Here is a 21,339-nt window from a genome sequence, read left to right on the forward strand (position 1 = left end):
GTCCTAGTCGGCAAATTTCAAATGTCCGCTAGTGATGTGGCGCTACAATATTTGGCTATGTCTTGGCTACTTTAATATTATTTTTACGTGTTTTAGCTGGCAACACTCATTCGACCATGAAAGGGAGCCAGTATTTAAACGAGGCTTAATAAAATAATTTTTAACGATACAATAGCGACGATTATTAGTTTAAAAAAAATTTTGTTAGGCTTACCATCGATGAAAATTCAACGCGAAGTTGGTTAATAGCAATATACTAATATACTAATTACATGGGATATAATAATACACTACACTAATAATGGATTTTTTCATACTTTTCGGTTATCCGACCAACCCCAGTCCCCAATTGAGTCGGATAATCTATGCTCTACTGTATATATTTTGTAGTCATGTATATTTAAATTTAAGTACAGTACATATTATATACACGAGTTATATTGTTATAAATATATAAATTATGATTTGTATTTTTAAGTAAATATAAAAACTAATGCAATATTAACTGTTAGTTTTCCTGTATAGGATTAGTTGTAAAACATAAGCAACTTTAACTTGAAAACAAAAATACAGCTTTGAATATAAACAACCTATCATATTAAAATGAAGTAAAATAAAAAATTTCATATTTAGCTTAATTTGTAAAAAATAAAACGAAAAAAAAATTAATAAACTTAAATAACTGAAACAATTAAAAAAATCTCTCTTTACAATATAGACAAATATAATAATAATAATAATCTTTATTTGTCGTAAAAGGCTTTCGCCTGTTACAAGGGCGTTTTATTTTAAAAAACGCATATTAATTTAACATCTCATATATTCTCGTCTTATCAACAATGATATAGACAAATATATATGAACTAGTACCCATCAAAACATTTGCTTAAAAAAATTAAGTTGCAAATAAAGAGAGAAAATAAATGTTTTTACATAGTTTATTAATATAAGACATTCAGTATGCAACATAAACAAGTTAAATAAATGAACTAAGAGCATCAGTGCATATATAAACTGTTTAGTAAAAGAACTGGTTTCGGTGTGCAGTGTTCAGGAAAAACCAGTTGCTTTCAGTGTCAGCAATAAACACACTGTGTTCAGACTTGGTTTTCCATCAGTGCAACAATATGGTTGCTCCCATATTACAAATTTCATTACAAAAAGTAGAAACTTGCTTTTGGATGAAGAACTATCTTAGACAATTGAAAATGATACCAATGTTATATAAATAATGTTGTATGATATTCTTTTTTTGTAGTAGTGGTGAAACATTGTAAGAGTTGCATTTCCAACAAGTTGAAAACAGACAATTAATTGTTCAATAATTCTTTGCTACATTTATGTCATTTACTATGCAATGAAAGAACAGGTAATGATACACAGAAGCTAATTTACAGTTAACAGGTATCCTTGCTTAATGCAAGATTTGATTAACATGCAAAATTAATTAAGGCAATCACTTTATATACAAGGCAGAAGTTTTAATTAACACAGCTTTACCAGCTGTCTTTACTTAAGGTAGATATATTTTTCTGGGCAAATAAGGTAATGGTGAATATGCTATTTTTGTGCTGAGGGCGATTTCTGACACAGATCTACAGTTTAAAATTATGATAGTTGAACATTTACATCTATGAATACTTTTTTGTTATGACATAAGTATGTGTGACATATTAAAATGACAAATTCATTATATAAAATATGATTGAATAGTAAAATTAAGCTTAAAATGAATTTAACTGTTCTTAAGTTTTCATTTAAATTTAAGGGAAGAAAGAAATTTTAAATTTCTTGGGGAAATTGTTTTCATTCTAGGAGAATCTGCTGATTGGGACTTGGCAACAGTGCACCGAGTGAGCTGTTCAATTTAATATATTACTGCTAATGTGATACCGTATTCTTGTTTAGAAACTTATTTTAAAACTTGACTTCACATTTAGTGTGCATAAAATTAAATTGAAATGTCTATAGATAAAATGCATATCAGGCATATTATGTAGACTTTTTAAGTTTTGTAAAAGATAAAACACTATGTAAACAGTAAAATATACTCTTAATTAATTTATATGGGAAAGATCGTCTAAAATGTTGAATGTGTCAGATGTGGTTTAAAGTTTTGTTCAGAAAATTTTGAACTAAAGGTTACTAAATGTACAGGGGACCTAAAAGCTGTTGAAGAAGAGTAATTTCAAGAAAAAAATTGTTAAAATTTTACAAATAACTCATGAACTCAACAAATCACGGCACGTTACAGACATGATTATGTTCCACATGAAGTGGGGAGAGGGAATCTGGATTGAATATAATTTTGTCTAAGGTAGGCAGCTCTAAGGTTTCATTTTATTTTTAATTTAATTATTTATTTTTATCATAAAAATCTTTTTACAAATGACAAAATCAAAATATTTATTAACCAAAAATTTGTTCTGGTGGGTTGTGATTGTTCAAGTCAGGTACCGAGGTACAGTACCACTGTATTTGATTAACACGATTTTGACATACATAGTAGCATCAAGGAATTAACTAATCGTGTTAATTAAGGGATACGTGTACTAAACTTGTCCCATTAGTACTTTAACAAATTGAAAATAGATTTTACCTTAGCATAGTCTGTACAGATAAATAAATACATACATTTGATTCTGTCTCTGGATAATTCAACAAAGACTATTATTAATAAACGTATGTCCATATATTCCTCATCTGTGACTTTGTTTCTTTGAAAAGAATTGAATAAACCTTTAAATACAATGTAAATACCTTTAGTTAATTTGCATGTAGAAATGAATATCCAAGTTGATATTTAATCAAATATAGTTTTTCATTTCTTTCACACAAAGAGTTTTTTTCACTTATGTCAGTCCTAACCAAAATTTAATTTACAGTAATTTTTCTATTAATAACAAAATTAAAAAATAATCTGAAATCAATAAAAATTAAAAACTAATTGAGAATGAATAAAAGAATGTCAACTTAAGAAGTTTATTTTCAGGAGGTTTATTTTTATAGTGGTTGAAAATAAGTTCAATAGCCAACATGACAAGAGAACAAAATTGGGCACATTTTTGCTTCTAATTACTTTAAATGAAGTTAAACAGTAAAATTGAAGCAATAGAGCTCATCTACATTAAATAAGCATCAAAATAATGTACAAAACATCCCTTCTCATTATTCACTATCAGCTTGAGGTAACCTTTAGAACGATTACTTCTTTACTAATTGTACTGTACACACAAATTCAGTTATAGTGTTAATTTGTTCCATGCCACACTTTTATGAAATTATTTTTAGTTTGAAAGAAATTCATAAAGTACTTTTACTTATAGGTTTTTCTCACACAATATTTTTATCAATTCCCTTAAAAAACATAAATGGGGTTTGAATGTACTATGAATATCTACAATATTTTGCCATACATAAACAAAAGTGGTCTTGTACATTTTTTTAGAAAGTGTTGCCATACAGAGTACACAATATGGAACAAAGTTACAGAAGGAAATTTTGTATGTTCAAAATGGCAACACTGTATCACATGGTATATCTGGTCAACCTGCCATTTTTTGTTTTTGTGAGAATGAAACATTGTGTGTGTTTGTATAGTAGTGCTTTTTCATTATTTTAAAGAGGGTAAGTTGTGATACTTTTGGCATATTTGTCTGTAATAAGTACTGTCTTATAACAGTAACATTTTCTTGTATAACTTAAAAATAGTCCTGAAAATACCAACGACAAATCACATAAGTAGGAGCCTTTGGTCTTTCCTAAGTTTGACACATGCTTTTTCTACATCCTACATCAAACCCTGAAATGTTTTATGTATCTACCATTTCAAATGGAGCGACAAAAAGGCAACTGACATGGGAGAAAGTGGGTTGTCCAACAAATAGAAGTTATATTTGTGACCACTGTCATTTATGGAACACAAACCAGTTTCTATTATTAGAACACATGCAGCGGCGTTACACGAGTGGAGTTCCGGATACAGAAATTTATCCGACTTTTGTAGAAAGGTCTTATCCGCTAGCACTTTCAGTATTGTAAAACTACCATCATCAGGTGGTACATAGAATACGATAGTTTAAGCTTTCCAAACAATATTCTGATGGTTTTTCAAAATTTCAATATCAAATATTTCGAACAATATTTCCGACGGTTCAGCTGATTATGGTTTTCGATTATTATTTAAAGGTTCTTACGTCATAGTATGTAGAAACTGTGCATAGCACTCTGCATTTCTAGTACCATACCGTGCAACTCCCCAACTTTCGAGCTCCTACAAATTTGGATAACAGCTTTCAAACAACTCAACCCAAGATAAAAATACTAGTGTTTACTACGCACAAATATAAAACAGGACACGGTTTCAAAAAACAAATAAAAATACTCCTTTATTGCTCATATGCTTATTTTACCTTGGTGCGCATACATGCATGAACTATGCTCTTTTATGGACATTTCTCACTATAATATTTATTATCATTTTTCAATGCGCTATGACATAAGAACCTTTAAATAATATTCGAAAACCATAATCAGCTGAACCATCAGAAATATTGTTCGAAATATTCGATATTGAAATTTTGAAAAACCATCAGAATATTATTCGGAAAGCTTAAACTATCGTATTCTATGTACCACCTGATGATGGTAGTTTTACAATACTGAAAGTGCTAGCAGATAAGACCTTTCTACAAAAGTCGGATAAATTTCCATATCCGAAACTCCACTCCTGTAATGCCACTGCACGTAAGTGTTCGAATAATAGTATACATCGGCATGAAGTGCAAACTTATTAAACCAGTTTCTAAAAAGTTTATTAAAATAATTAGAAAAAACTAGTTATAGTTTCTTACAGTCACTTTTAATAAAATTATAGTGCTTTCTTTTACTTTGTGTTTTTCTGTTACTTTTAAAATGGGTCTGATTTAGACAACCTTTTCCTCATATGGTGTTTTTGTACTTTCTTCTATAAATAATTTATTTGAAAAGTCTGTTGCATTATGAGTTAAACTGAGCTATGCAGACTATTAGAAAGCATATCAAATATCTCATTTTGTTAAAATTCAAATATAAATAATTTTAAATAAAAAATATACAGATTAGAAACAAAATGGGATCCCAGACTTTGGCCAATTTTCTCTACAGTCACAGTGGCAGATCCAGAAGTATTCAAAGGAGAGCTAACTCAAAAATTAAATAAATTTGAAAAATTAATAAGTACCTTTTACTAACACAAACAATTGTATTATGACTGGTTTGATAAATCATATATAAAATGTTTTTAAAAACATTTTGAAGATCAAACAAATAAATGTTAATTTTTTTTGTGTTGATGCTATTTTGTATCCATCACTGCACACAGACAGCACATCTTTAGTACCTATGGTTTAATTTGTGACAAGAAAAGAAGTAAACTAGATTCTAGTTTACTTCTTTTTTGAAGTTTTTTGAATTCTCATTTTCTTAAATAAAAATCTGTAGTAGGTAAGAAAGAACAATTATTTGTTAATCTATTGCAGTTGAGATAAGAGTTGGCTGCCTAAAAAAGAGTACAGGTATCCCTTCTTACAACATAGTTTTGCTCTAACATGGTTTGAAAATTGGGGTTATTGCTCCATACAACATGACTTCCAGTTTCACTCTAACATGGTTATGAAAATCCTCCATACAAAATTTCACAATATATCAATAAAAATATTCTAAAAAGAATCGATGGAGTCAGATAATCTATTTTTTTACCGTATTGTACTATTCATTAGTACACGGAAAACTGCTAGTTTTCCATTCGTTTCTGACTTTTGGAGGCTTAATAAGTCCCGAGTCCGTAGACTGGTATAAAAACTTAAAAAAGGTAAACAGGTTAACAAGGAAAATATACTTTTATTTTTATAAATATATACTTCACCCCAAAAAAAATTTCACAATTTTTAACTGTAAGCTTCGTTATTCAATTTTTTTTTTATTCAAGTAAGCATTCATGTTGTCTCAAATTTTCCTACAGACTTTAGAATATTGAAATTTTCAAACATTTTTGTGCCTTTCCTCAGGTTTACTTTTATCAAAACTGATAGGACAAGGAAGAAAAATTGTACTAACTAACTTATCAACCAGGTGTCATTATTGTTGCTTTCAGATTTTAGCCTTTAAGACTGTCACTGTATTTTGTTTTTATAGATTATCTTTGCATTTAGTAAGGTTTATTAAACTTTTTTTTAACTGTAGGTAAGTAATCATTTGTAAAAATGATGAACGTAATACAGCTGTATCTCAGTACTTGAACTGTTCCCAACTCAAACAATTCAATATTCAAGCACAAATTCTGGGAAAGAAAAATGCTTGATACTCAAATGAACAAACGTGACCTGCTAGAACAAATTATTGATTAATAACATATTTTTATTTTGTCATCCATAGAAAATTATGATAAAAATTAAAAAATTGAAGACATTGCTGATATTTCTGATCAAGAACAACAAAAAAGCTCAGAAGACGATGAAAAAGAAAATGTCCTCATTTAATTAAAATTAATATCAACAATACTTTTAATTATAATTGTTAGTTAATTATTGATTGCTTTAATAAACATATTTCTCTTAGTAACAAAAAAGAATAGTATACTTTTGTTAACTTCTGGAGCCTAACTCAATGTTTTGTATTAATCCTTTGTTTCATATAGCCTAGATTCACATAACATGGTACTTTTTTGGAACATATCTACTGTGTTATACGAGGGATACCTGTATAACACAGTAGATATGTTCCAAAAAAAGTGCCATGTTATGTGAACCTGTATTTTAAAACTTGAATTCAAAATTTGAAGTTTGAAATTTTATTTCTTAAAATTTAGTCAACTGTTTTTCTTTTTGTTTTACTTTATTAATTTATAGAAATAAATAAAACAAGTTAGTTAATAAATATTAAATAAGTTCTATAAAATAATTCAGTTCAATAATTATTTAGGGTATTCAAATATTTAAATATTCAATGATTGATATTCAAATTCAAGAAAAATAATATTCACCTATTTCTAATTCAAACCTAGAATACACATTGACTCTTACACTTACAAAAATAAGGTACAATTTTTCTTATGTTAATATTTTTTTTAAGATTTTATCTGATATGCAAAAAATATTTAACACTGTTCAATATGAAAAATTATCAATCAAAAACATTTCATTTGTAAATTTACTAAATTATTTATAGTAGTAGTATTGAATTTCATATTCAAAAAATTCTTAAATGTAAACAACAAAACCAAAGTTTGATTAATGAAAACCTTGTTCGCCACTATTATTAACCAGATAGTCTACCTTAAACATTTTTATCACAGGATACATATTTTGTCAAGACAAATAACACAAATTCAGAACAATGCAATTCCCATATCTGTATAAATTAATCAAGTCAAGCCACACACACAAATCATTTCAAATTCAAACAATTAATTGGAATTGAAGGACAAGCCACAAACATTATTGAAGTTGAGACCAAAGTTTTCAATGTGAAAATGTGAATGTTGAACACGTTCAGTGCCACCATCCTGTAAGCATAGAAGTTTGACAATGGTGTTTGGAATGTCGAACATGATTCCACTGACATTCCAAACACCATTGTAAAACTTCTAGGCTTACAGGATGGCAGCACTGAACATCAGACATTCACATTTTCGCATTGAAAACTTCAGCCACAACCTCGCTATTAATACAATTATTTTTTAATAAATATTTCATGATCATATAAAAATTCCATTATTTTTCTTGAGAAACTTGCTCCTTACCTAAAATTTTGTATTTTAAATATATCACTTAAAATAAATAGCATATGTATTTTTGTCATGGAAAAAATTTTAATAAATACATTGCTTAGTAGATGTGTTATCTATCATCAAACTTTTTGTATAATTCACATTGTAGTACAGTTGACCCCCTATAACACTGTTGATAATTCCATTTTATATGAATTCCATGTTGTATGAGTCACTAAGATTATACAAATACATGTGCCAGGCTGTAAACAGCTCCGTATTGTAAAATCTAACTGGCTTGTACAACACGGAATTCATATAAAATGGAATTATCAACAGTTTTATAGGGGGGTCAACTGTATCTTAACAAAAGCATGTACACAGAGGGAGTTTAAGATTAAATTTATTAAATCTTTCAGTTTCTGCTTAGTCTACTGAAGTGTGTTATTCTATATATAATAGTCTCTGTAATCTGACATATATTGGACTAGTGAGTGTTGGATTACAGCAGATTCAGATTACTGGATTTTGTGCTTATGCATATACTGTATAATAAAAAGAAATGTACTTGATTCATAAGTTGGTATATAATATTAATCATGATTGTTATTGTTCTGCTGACCACACATGCAACAAACAACTGACAGTATATACTTACATCAGCCTTTCTTTTTCACTTATATCTAGTGTTACCACCCAGACAGTCCGGGAATTGACTCACTGTCCGGGTGAAGTATTAATTTTGTCTGGGAATTTCATAGAAATTGTGAAATTACGATGAAACAAAGTTCTTGAAAATATTTTTACAAATTTATACTATTTTAACAGAGAAAAACTCACACTCACTGAAACTCATCTGCAATTCTGCCATGTTAGTCTGTTTATTCCGACGTATGGAGCACAACTTGTCGACCTTTTTCTTTATGCATGTACGACCGTACACGTCTCAAACAAATAGAGCTAAGTTATCTGTACCTGTTCTTTCTTAATTTATGTTACTCCTACACAAGTCCCTAACTCTAACTAATTTACAACCGGCATGCATATTATTCTTCGCATTGTAAAATAACATTGCACATGCGTCAGGAACTTCTGTTCGAACAAACCTGACATGCTGTCCGGGTCAGCAATTTTGAAAAAGTGGCAACACTACTTACATCAATGTGGTAATACAAAAATTTCATGTGCACTGCCCTGTGGAGTGTTGGATTACTAGATGTGTCAGACTGGCAAGTGACACTATAGAGACTACTGTACTTACACGTTGTAAAAATTAATAAATTACAAAAAAAATACTATGTACAGATGGATCTTAAGATTTCATTATGTATTAATGCATGTGAGAAAAAAGTTTTTAAACTTGTGTTTCCTAAATTTCAAAATTTTTGTTTGATATTCCACAAAAATTATACAAAAATTTTGCCTGATCAAAGGCAAAATTAATGATAATACAGTAGAATCTCGTTTTAACAGATTACAGAACAATGGATTTTTTCCAGGTACCACCAAATCAATTTAATTTGACCTCCTTTTAGTAGATCTGTTACTCAGAATAACAGATTTTTTTCCACCCCAAATCTATTGTAAACTTCACATTTTTTTAATGTTTAGTTAATATTTGGGTATTTCTGAAAATTTGTAGTTTGATGATGAACTTTTACATTTGGCTATGTAAAATTGAAGAATTGTAAAAAGAGAATCAGCTGGCTGATAGAAATGAGGTGGAGTTACCTAGTAAACACTCAGTTGATAGTCCAAGTGTAGTGCTGAAATTTAGCAAAGCTATAGGGTATTTCCAAGTTGTGCAAACTTTCCTGACAAGTTTCAGCATAAACAAACAGGGTGTAGGACATATGTACATATGGAATAATATACAATCATATACAGCATAATACACATGTACATTACAAACATACATGTTTCTACAGAATAAAGAATAGAGATCTCAAGAGACTGAATAATTTCAAGTACTGATATTTCTTACATACAGGGGTTAAAAAATGGAAATTCTTTTAAATAAAGGATATTCTCCTGGGTGTACTGGAAACCCATTATTCACAATATAACAAATTCTCAGAACAACGAATGATTTTTGCCAGCCCGAGCAATTTGTTAAAATGCAATTCTTCTGTACATCATAATAAGTACTTGCATATGTATGTATTTATGCTTTACATAAAAGCTTTTAACACCATTTGTTTAATGTGTTATTTATGCACGAAATATACAAAAAAGTAATATCATAAAGTACTCAGCAAATCACTATACATATACACATACTTAATTTTTCTCGGCAAGAATAAGGTGTTAAGTATGTGTATATGTATACAAAAAAGTTCTCTACAATGAAAAAAAATCTGAACCATTTATTGTTAGCACTGGCCTTAAACAAGAGGATGCCTATTCCCCTTACTATTTAATTTTGCAAAGGAAAGAACTAAAGAGGCTACAGAAAAACTGAGCTTTAATATCAATAAAACTTAACACATTGGAATGTCAAAGACAAACTAATGGAAGAAGCATACATATTAATGATTTGGTTTTCAAATGAACAAACTCATTTACTTGGATACACTTTATTTAGTAGCAAAAAATTCACATCTAGGAAGAAATTTGAGCCAGAATCCAACTTATATACAGAGTGACTCAGAACACCCATAAACCCCTTTTAAAATGAAGAGAAGCAAGTTTCATTAAAATGCCTAAAAATTTTGATGAAGTAAATCAGGTATGCTTTATCAAATGATGATATTTTCAATTTCCAGTATTGGCTGGAAATGCACTATCCACACCAAAAATCATTTTTTAAATGGAACATATTTTTTAAATTTAGATTCAAATTAAATGTAAAAAAAATGAGATAATATGGTCTCTCTTTTCTCTGAAAATGTCTCCACTGACATTTTCAGAGAAAAGAATTATCTTGAAAGTGCAATGAACTTTTTTTGGAAAAACCTTATTACAAGTCATTTCTTTGTGATACTTTTTAGCTGGCTGAATATTCATATTGAATATTCAGCCAGCTAGTGAATATTATGCTTATGTTTATATTTTCATTTGAAATAAGTTTATTTTCAGTTACACGTCTATCAAAGTTGTCATAATGAACTACATAGTTGTATCATATAAAGTTCTTTGAACAACAAATTCTTTTTCAAGCAGAGTAGATGCTTGCATTGGTGAGAACAATGCTCAACTTGAATACTGTATTTTGATTGAACAAGTTAAAATTGGCACCAAATAGATTATGCCAGAAAAATTTACATGAACAAAAATATGTAGCAGAAGTAACAATTTTTGTTAGTTCAGCATCAATTATGTATAATTATTGTGCTAACATTTTTTTTGTTTTGCCTACATTGATGGTACATTCATTAAAATATTTTGTAATGCAAGATATTTTATTTTCACAGTATCATTTTTTGCAATGCATAACACTTTCAAGATCACTTTATAGTCAATCAAAGAATTTCCAGAAAAAATGTTTGAGACAAATTGTCTTTTTTTTTTAGTTTAAATTCAAAATCTAAATTAAAAAATACCGTGTTTCATTTAAAAAGTTTGACTTTCTATCTTTACAGCCCATTTCTGGCCAATTCTGGAAGTTGAAAATATTGCCATTTGATAAACCATACCCAATTTACTTATAAATGAATGTAACTCAATTCCCTTCATATTAAAAAAGGTGGTCTGGGTCACTGAATAAAAATAACCATATGAAACTAATCTAAACTCTTTCTATATAATTGCCAAATTTTTCTAAAAATTTTTCCTGACATGATGAGCAAAAATTCCATTCAAAAACTGTCTGCTTAATTTGAAAAAGTCCATAATCACATCTTTTTCCTTACCATCAGAGAGGTGTAGCCACTAAGATGCTTTTTAAAGATGACATTTGGAAGGTGCCTAGTCTAGTTCAGGCTATGCACAGGATGATCCATTACATCCCAGACATTTTTTTTAAAACTAAACTGAAGTACAATATGGGAAGTTGCATGTAGCATGCATATCCAATTTTGTTGGCACTTTTCTGGTCTTTCCTACCTAATGGAATATCAAAATTTATTCAATGTCTTACAACAGAGATGCATTCATTTTCTCTATTCTTTGAAAACCAACTAACAAAATTTCTTTGCAATACTAAAACACATTTGTCATGAATTTACTAGCAGACAAAACTTATTTGAACTTTTTGGCAGATGAGATCAAAAGTGATACCAAATGATAAAATCTTTCTTAGACTCAGGTGTAATGTGATATACCCAAGTTTTGTCTCCAGTAACTAATTCTTTTAAAAAATTTTCTTTATTGTGGCACTGAAATAAATGTAACAAACTAAAGAGAGGAGGACAGTCGTGGCATTGTGGATTTCAATGAACTTTCTGATTTCACATCATGAATGTACATTGAAAATAATTGATCCATGTTTCAGTGTTTTGTCCAATGGGCTTTAGTTTACAAGATAATGCTTAAAATTGAAACTTTTGTAGTCCTATTAGCATATAAATTATCAGAAACAAGTGAAAAACAATAATTGCAACAGCATAATCAATAAATCTCATGGCTTCTACTCTTGAAGTTGAAAACTTGATCCATGCAGTACTACTATTTCATTTTTCCCCTCTCCTGAATTTTCATTTATATATTTTTTATTATTTTAATATGGTGATACATAAATGAAACAAGATATGTGTTTCATTTTACTGTATTAAAAAAAACTGAATTAGAACCAGAAATAAACCTTTTCATCAATTCTTTACCTTTACGAAAATTTCACATTAATTTTAGACATAGTATACTTTAGATATACTGTAAGTATTTTAAAATTCTTGAATTTCATACTATCATTTATTTAAGTTATAATTAGAGGATTTGATCCCGGGATCTTGAAAATCGGGATCCCGGGATCCCGACCACTTTTCAGTCCCAAAATTTTCAGGATTAAGTTTTCCTAATCCCGGGATTTTCGGGATTGACATCATTTTAAAAAAATTGCAAAATAGACTGCATGAAGCGAAATGTTCAGTGCCAGTGCTTTTAACAGAATTGCTTGCCTATCATTTTAATATAAAATACAAGAAATTTTATTCCAAGCAAGCAGCAGAAATTAACCTAGCGGGCTTGCGATGCTTGCTTGGAATAAAACTTCTTGTATTTTCAACTAAAATGATAGGCAAGCAGTTCTCACTGGGTTACTTGGTAATATACTTCATTTTTGTATTTTTGAATTTTCGCGGGCGCCAATCGATTTTCTGGCGCAGTCGAGAGCACTACTCAGTGCGTTTTACCTGTCAATGTGTCAGCCATCTTGTTTTGCCAGTGTGGTTAATATAGACCCGACGCCTCTCGCTTAGGGGGGTCGACCTTAGGTGAAAAGGTTACGACCCTCGCCTTGCCCGCGATCTGTCAGGATGATGCGAGAAAGTCTTTTTACGTTTCGGGGTAGTGGTTTGCTGGACGCTGAGAGACTCACACAGAGACCGAATTTACAAAATTAACGCGTTTATTTTTAGAAAGACATGCTTACAATGATCGAAACAATCGGGATTGTAGCCTTTACTCCTACAATCCCGATCCGTGTCGACCGGACTGTTTTCTTCCATCCTCCCCGTGTCCTCGAAGCTTATAAGTATTTACTAACGATTCCTCCAACTTCCATCAAACCTAAACGCGTTTTCTCAGCAGCTGCATATATGTGCAACAAATTGAGAAGCAGACTTGGTGATGAGACACTGGATGCGTTGTTATTTCTCAGATCATATTTTCGCAATTCAAATTAGAATGTTCCTATTAGATTAGTTTTCTTTATATTTAAGAAAAATGTGACTGATTAATATTATTTTTAAATACTTTTTGCTAAGAAACTTACTTTACTACCTACTTACTAGGTTGTTATATGAAAGTAGTCTATTTAGTCGATGTTAAGAGAGATTTTTGTGAATTTTCAAGGTTTATTTGCATAGTTTGTTACATAAAAGTTTTTTCAATTTATGTGAGTTTAAAGAGATCTCAGTGATGCTTAAAAAAGAATAAATTTAACATGAAGACAGTGATTTTAAGTCTGGTTAGTCTGACTGTAAGTCTGATTAATTAGAGTGATTAAATTAACTAGGTGTATACCGTAAAATACGTTGATTTTTGTCTAAATTTTGATTTTTAATTTCTGTAAGATTTTCTTATTTTTTATTAACCCTCAATACCGAAATAATCCCGGGATCCCGGGATCGAATAAGTATAATCCCGAAATCCCGGGGTTAGAAATAAGGACCGGGATCGAATTCCCTAGTTATAATACAAGTAAAAAATAATTTTATTTTCTACTGTACATTTTACATTTATTGTAATAAAAAAAAAACACACACACACACACCATCATAAATCTCTAAGATAGTATTGATTATTTCTTGTGATTTGTCAAGACAAATTTTTCAGAAGAAAAAACAAATATGAAATTTCAAGTATTGATATATATGCATTTCTTCTAGAATTTGATACTAAAATTTAGCCACAATCAATATGCTTAACATTGACAGTATAACACAATGCTAAAGATAAATTAATGGTACACAGACAAATAATCATAATTAATATAATGATGTAACACTTATGGTAATTGTGAATACATAAAAAAGCATAACCAGATCTATAAATTTGTGTTTGTTAAATGTTATTGACCAATTTAGTATGGAATTATAAGAATTTATGTAAAATAAGTAATTATAAGAAATATAGGAATAAATAACAACAATTACTTTATTCCAATCATTTAATTATAGCCCGATATTTAGGCGATCGTTTGGTAATTTATGAAATATAAGAAGTTATGTGTTAAGATTGTGAAGACTAATTCCAAGTTGGAGTTCCTGAATGAATGTAAATCGAATGAGGTTTATCCAATGTCGCTCTTTCAAATCAGGATACTGGAGGAATGTAAGTCCTTAAGAGGAAGAATTCAAAGAATATGTTTAAATAAGTCATTCAGATATACCAAGGGTTTAAACCAGTGTCTCTCAACCTCTAACGAACCGTCGCCCCCTTCAATAAAACCGTTACGTAGTATCGCCCCCTTCACTACAAAATTTCGATGCTGAGGGACAAAGCTAACGCCAAATTCGTACTGCATTGAATAGACTAGTGACTAGTATAATGTTGTTTTTTTAATTATTGTGTGATATAACGAATAAAATATCTAATTATTCTTAATATAATGTTTTACTATATCGCCCAGAAAATTGTTTTTCACCCCCAAAATACAAATTGTTACTAATCGCCTTCTCAACATGGAAAAACGCCCACATGGGGGCGATATCGCCCCCGTTGAGAAACACTGGTTTAAACTATACAGCTATAAATGAGCTCCTAGAGCTACAATTTAGTATGTTTTGCTTAATTCTAAATCATATTAGTAATTTTTTAAGAGCTGAAAACAAAGAATCACAATATAAAACGTATGCCAAGTCATGCCAAACTGCTATATAAAGTACCAATTAATACCATAAAAACTTTTTAGTAGCAAGAGAAATTATGCTTAACTAATGCAAATATTTTTGGTCATTTTAATTTGATTGCTTGAGGTCTTTTAAAAGACCTCAAGCAATCAAATCAAATACAATGAAATACAGTCGACCTCCCTATAACACAACCTGTTTTTATGAATCCAGCTTCTATGAGTCCAGCCAATCACAACCCGGCACGTATGCAGTTTACAGACTACAGCTGTTTGAAAGGTTTCTTCCATAAAATTAATCGATTCTAGACTAATTCAACTCAACATTTCCAAAATACGTATACTTTTTTGGGAATAATCCATATAAACTATGCTACAAACAAAAAATTGTAGGATTACTTACCGAGTGTGCACCATTCGACTACACCATTGCTTAAGCTTGTTTTCGTTGTGGAGATTGTCATCAAATGGCACTAGCGTGCTTCCTCATAAATTATTTTTTTTTTGTGAAAAATTCGCTGAACTTTAGAGACATCATTAATATAAATATAATTTTTATGGACGTTAAATAATAAATGGTTTTTTGGTAGGTCCACCACTTGTTTAAACTCAACAGTTTGTGCAATCTTGTCGTGACGAGTTGGCATGATTACCGAATTATAGGAGTTTTTTTAGCATGTTTGTACAAATACTGTCGCAATTTTTTCGCCGTGATATAGGACTCCGAACTATAGGAACCTGTGTTATAGGGGGAGGTTGACTGTATCACATAAGATGATTAAAAAACACTACAAATTCAAAAAACCAAGCATACAAAATACAAAAAACTAAAGTTAAAATAAAATGACAAATTTAAAAAGGTTTTTTTCTATAGGGTACAGTTCTGTGGGGCCCATAGACCTCTTTTTGCTCTGAGAGCACTAAGAGGCCTATAATGTAAGTTTATGTTGTGTATTAACAGTTTATTTAGGTCTTGTCACACATGCAGTGATAGGGCATAGTAACTGTTTTGTGTTAATGCTGTATTGTACTGAACACTTGGAGTTATGTATGTGAACAATCTGCTAAGTATATTCAGTATTTAGTGTCATTAATGTATACTTTAACTGTGTTTTATGTAATGGAAATGTTGTATGGTAAGAACAATTTCTAAAGTTTAAGTTTAATTTAGTGAAATAAGTTTCAAGTGTTAAAACCTTGAAACTTATTCTAACCTTGAAACTTATTCTAACTATTCTAACCAAAACCATTTTATTTAATTGAATTTATCATCATAATTTTTGGTCAATCCAGGGGTCACAAGAATTTTTGCAGTAGTGGAAAAAAATTTAAAAGTTTGGATACATACAGTATAGTTAGCTTAAATAATAAATCCAAAATAACTATTTTAGAATTCAATGTACATTTCTAGGCATTGGAGATGGAAAAAATTATCCTTAGAGTTGATGCAAGAGCCCTTCTTGATGTAAGTGTTATCCTTGAATTGAAATAAGACAAGAAACAAACTAGTTGTGCTAACTCTAAGATGTCTTTGCAGTGTTTGTCAGATCTGACAGTCCTTATGAGGAAATTCCTCAACATATAGAAACATTGTTCTATCTTAATAAATGGGTACAAACTCAAAATTCAAGATCATGATATATTCTTCATTCATCAGAATGAAGTCTTGCATTTTTTTGTACTACTTCAACAGAGTTTTTGTCTGTGTGGGCATAAGGATAAATTAACAATGTAAGAAATTTTTCCAGGAGGTACAGTACATTGGGAAATTAATTTGGCTTACCTTGTTTGAGTTTTTTATCTAAAACATAAAATACAGAATTTAAAGATTATGAATCATAATGCTGCCTATAATTTACAAAATATTTTTTTAATGATGAAATCAAAATGTTTAATTTATTTATAACTTAACACAAAAGTATTCTAAACAATTTTGAGCTCATTCTAACATTCTATAAAAGATTCTAAAAGTTTTTTCACAAAATACAAAGAATTAGGAAGATTTAAAAATGTTGATAGTCTTTCCATAAGTAGTTTCTAGAAGTGTTTATTATCATCTCTTAGTCACTAGAAATACAATTATTTTCAAATAAAGAATTTGGATAGTATTTTTAATATCTACATAAAAAATTAGGTTTCTAATCTTCCTTTTGAATTAATAAATTAAAAACTTTTTTGTTTGTAGCTAATAAACATCAAAGATTATATATATATATATATTATACGCTTACATTATATATTTAACATATTACATTCACATGACATTAATATAATTAATGTCAAGCATATACTTTAATATTTAATTACATATTAATACAAACCTAAATAAAATATTAATGAAATGCTTTTATTGCAGATTATAAATAATCTTGTAAATAATAAATTTTCAAACTGAATGACTGAATTCATCTAAAAATATGCCTGAACTAATAAATTATTAGCTGATGATTTGACAGATTAATTCAATGTACATCAATGTCAATGCTCCTAAATGCATTTACGTTTAATTCTTTAACAATTATTCTCACCATTTATAATAATTTCTGTATTAAAGTATAATTTCAATACGGAAATCACTTCAATAACAAACGACAAATTATTGGTAACTTTCTTGGCAATTACTTATTTATTAAACTGAAATGTTTTCAAACCAGACAATCAGACCATCTTCAATAAAAAAAAATTGGAATTAAATAGAACATCTATAAAATTGAACAATTTAAATTATCTGAATTTAATGTAATGCTTTTACACTTTAAATTCCAGATTGCTTATAATTGCTATTTATTATATCAAAATATTAGTTATAAAAAATTCTCAACAATGAAAAGTAAGCATCTAAAACCATTCAGTTAATTTCACAAAAATTATTTCATCATTTAACTGGATATTATATAAGAAAGAGAACATACATCAAAACCTCAAAATCAGTCCAGCATTAACTATTTAAAAGACTAATATTTAAATCCATTTCTTGTGAATCTTGAATTTATCTCTAAGATTAGACTATCACACACAAAACAAAACCTTTAACTACCAGTAACAAATATTAACAAACTCTGAACATTTTTGGCCTTCACCAAGGTCTGCATCAGGTTTTTTAACTAATTCCAAATTGGAACATTAAAACGATAATATTAAAAAAAGCAATTTTAAATTTCAAACAACACATAATGTAAATCAAATTCAAACAGTAGAACGACTAAAACTCGTAAACATACAACCCTGTCTTTCACACACATTTTTAAGATGTACCAGTACAGAGTGAATTAATATAGGCTAAATTTGCCCAAATTTTTCATAAAGGTATCTCCATACATGCAATATCATATTGCAGTCTTTAAAATTAATACACTTGCTGTTCAGGCTAGCTTTATATATTTCTAAAGCCTCCAGGCTACAAATATGGTCTGTTTGAAAGGTCTTCCTACAGACCATATTCGTACCACCAATAATTTGAAAAGGAGATAGTTTTAATAATTAGACTTATCACAATTTAGGAATGTAAATCAAAACTTTCAGAAGTACAGTATATCTATTGTGATAAGTAACATTTGATATCGAATCAAATAATTTAGACATACTAAAGGTATTAGACCTTTAGTATGTCTAAATTATTTGATTACATACAAATTTGGCATCTAGAAAATTAACATTTGCTCATGTAAGATAATGTATTGCATGTTAATCCAAACTTAAACGTTACAATCACATAAAAACAGATTAACTAAGCAAAAACAATATCAATATTCGTGTAGTTTTAATGTACAGTACATGTTACGCATATACACAAACAGTTAAATTAAAACTACCATTGATATAATTAATACTTTATCAAAGAATTAACACACAAGAACAATTGTTACCTATGTTTCCTCTTAATAATTGACTTCTTTCATATACGAATAATCTAACTTCATATCAAATCAGATTTAAAATAATGAAATCAATAGTTTATCATTAATTCAATCGAAAAAAATCAATAACAGTATCGTTTCACTTCTAATCTAAATAAACCTGGCTTAAATATTACATTTCATTAACATTATTCGTTTCTTCAAAAGCATAAAAGTGCAAGAAATTGTCAATCAGTTCAAGTGGATCCACTTCGAATCAGTGACCTTCAATTTTGACAGTTTTCACCACGTAATGTTTCGTGGGTAAATAAAATTATCATTCGACACATCGACGCTAAATCTATTTTAAATCTTTATTTACTTCTACGCCAATATTATCCGACGTTAAAATAATAAATGACTTAATTCCTAATCGATTAAAAACAACTTCACGTTAGCAGAAGACACCCATCCTAGCATGTTAGGCTTAGATACACGGTTGTTTTTAACATATAAACGGCGTTTAAATCTATATTAACGAGCTTTAATTGACAAATTCGTAGATTTTACTTCATTTTTAATCATTAATTACAAGTCAGTAATTTACTTACGGTATTTTTTTAGGTAAATTCACCCTAATCGGAAACATTTTGTGACCGCTTCGGACATCAGCGGTCACAAAACTAAGTCCCGCACTCCCGGATGTACACTATGCATATAGGTCACGTGTTCAGAAAACTATACACTTTTTGAAAGAGATATTTCGCAATTCTTTCTTCGCTCCCGTAAACTGATGTTCTCTTTTATTTTTCATTTACTATATAATGCGATATTTATTCAATTTTATTTAGTCCTATATTACGTATTACGTATGTCAGTCTTATTCGGTGCGGGATTGAAATCGAAGGCGAAAGGAAACTGAAACCAGTCGAAAAACCACAAAAAAAAAAAAAAATCTTTTTAACGTGTATAAATTTAAATAGCCTTGAATTTAATAAATTTAAACGAACGGCGTGATAAAAATACAATGCAAATTTATTAATCATGAGCAAGCGAGAATTTCACTCCACTTGTATAGACTACAATTATTATATAAAATAGATTTCGGCCTTTTAAATAATTCAATCGTGAGGAATGATTAATGCTGAATCGTGTAACTAATATTTTAAATTATCAATCTCAAATCTCCGACAAAAAATAAAATAAAATAAATTATCGTTATTTGTTTTCGGTTATCGAATTTTTTTAATTGATAACCGAGTGATAATAAAACTATCGGAATTTTCTCTCTCTCTCTCGTGTTTATCAATTATTAAGCCAATTTAAAGTAATATTTTTCACTCTATGTAATTTAGGCTACGCAGCAATTATAATAATTAATCAATTAATTATATTTGGCTTATAACCATTTAACCATTATTAATGTACGGTTTTAGCAATAGATGGCACAATATGTGATTTATTAATTGAATTTTTTTCGTTATATATTAGATATCGATGCTTTTTATAACGTTATATTTATTTTTAAAAATATGAAGGAAAATATTTTAAAATTTTTTTAATTAAATAATAAATATATGTTTAATTGTTATTTATTCATTTTTTTTACTATGTATTTTTTAACGTACTGTAGTACATACATATATATTATATATTAATGAACTAAATTAAATACAGGTACCACATTCAAAGAAATCATAACTCATTTCTACACTCCTTTTTATTCGACTTTATGCTATACTTAAGTACATTCGTGCTCATAATCACATAATTAAATGTTCTTAAATACACATATTATTATGAAAATGGGGTCGAAAAAGCCCAAAAATGTCGCTGCTTCTAGTTTAAAATTCAAAATGGAGTCTAAAAACGAGCTATAATTTATTTAAAACGTGTTATCAACGAGTCATATACTGCGAATTTGTGAATAGTAAAAAATTATTATTTATCATCCTCTTTAAAGTAAATTATCATCGTATAGTTTGATAAAATTATTGAAACTTATCATAAAAAAATATTTTCTATAGATTATATTACACAAATTTATTATAAAATATGATATTTCACCCATATTTTATTTGTTTTTCAATATTAGAATTAGAAAAATAAGAGAAAAAAAAAGGAAGGAAGCGCATCTTCCTTCCTTTTTTTCTCGTATTTACGATGGACTTCGACTATTTACGATATTTTTGTTATTGAAAAACTAGATATTTTTGTTTATTAAATACTTTTCTACGTTAAAAATCATAAAGATAAATTTTATGATACTTCGCGACAGCTGCGATAATTAAGTAACAGATTGGCCATTT

The 21,339-nt window shown here is 29.0% G+C and overlaps 1 long non-coding RNA gene across 2 annotated transcripts in view; it reads right to left on the bottom strand.

The window, feature by feature from the left end:
- LOC111628985 overlaps nucleotides 1–19,818 on the bottom strand; it is a 33,487-nt gene extending 13,669 nt beyond the window's left edge. Inside the window, exon 1 of one of the 2 annotated variants that reach the window (XR_002757253.1) lies at nucleotides 19,642–19,811. This is a non-coding gene — a long non-coding RNA (uncharacterized LOC111628985). Of the gene's footprint in view, nucleotides 1–19,641 lie in introns of both variants that reach the window. The other variant, XR_002757254.1, reaches the window with a different exon arrangement.
- Between the last annotated feature and the right edge of the window lie 1,521 nt (nucleotides 19,819–21,339).

Source organism: Centruroides sculpturatus, unplaced genomic scaffold (genome assembly GCF_000671375.1).
Source record: "Centruroides sculpturatus isolate CEXI.00-Female unplaced genomic scaffold, Cexi_2.0 scaffold246, whole genome shotgun sequence".
In the NCBI taxonomy this organism is placed as follows: Eukaryota; Metazoa; Arthropoda; class Arachnida; order Scorpiones; family Buthidae; genus Centruroides; species Centruroides sculpturatus.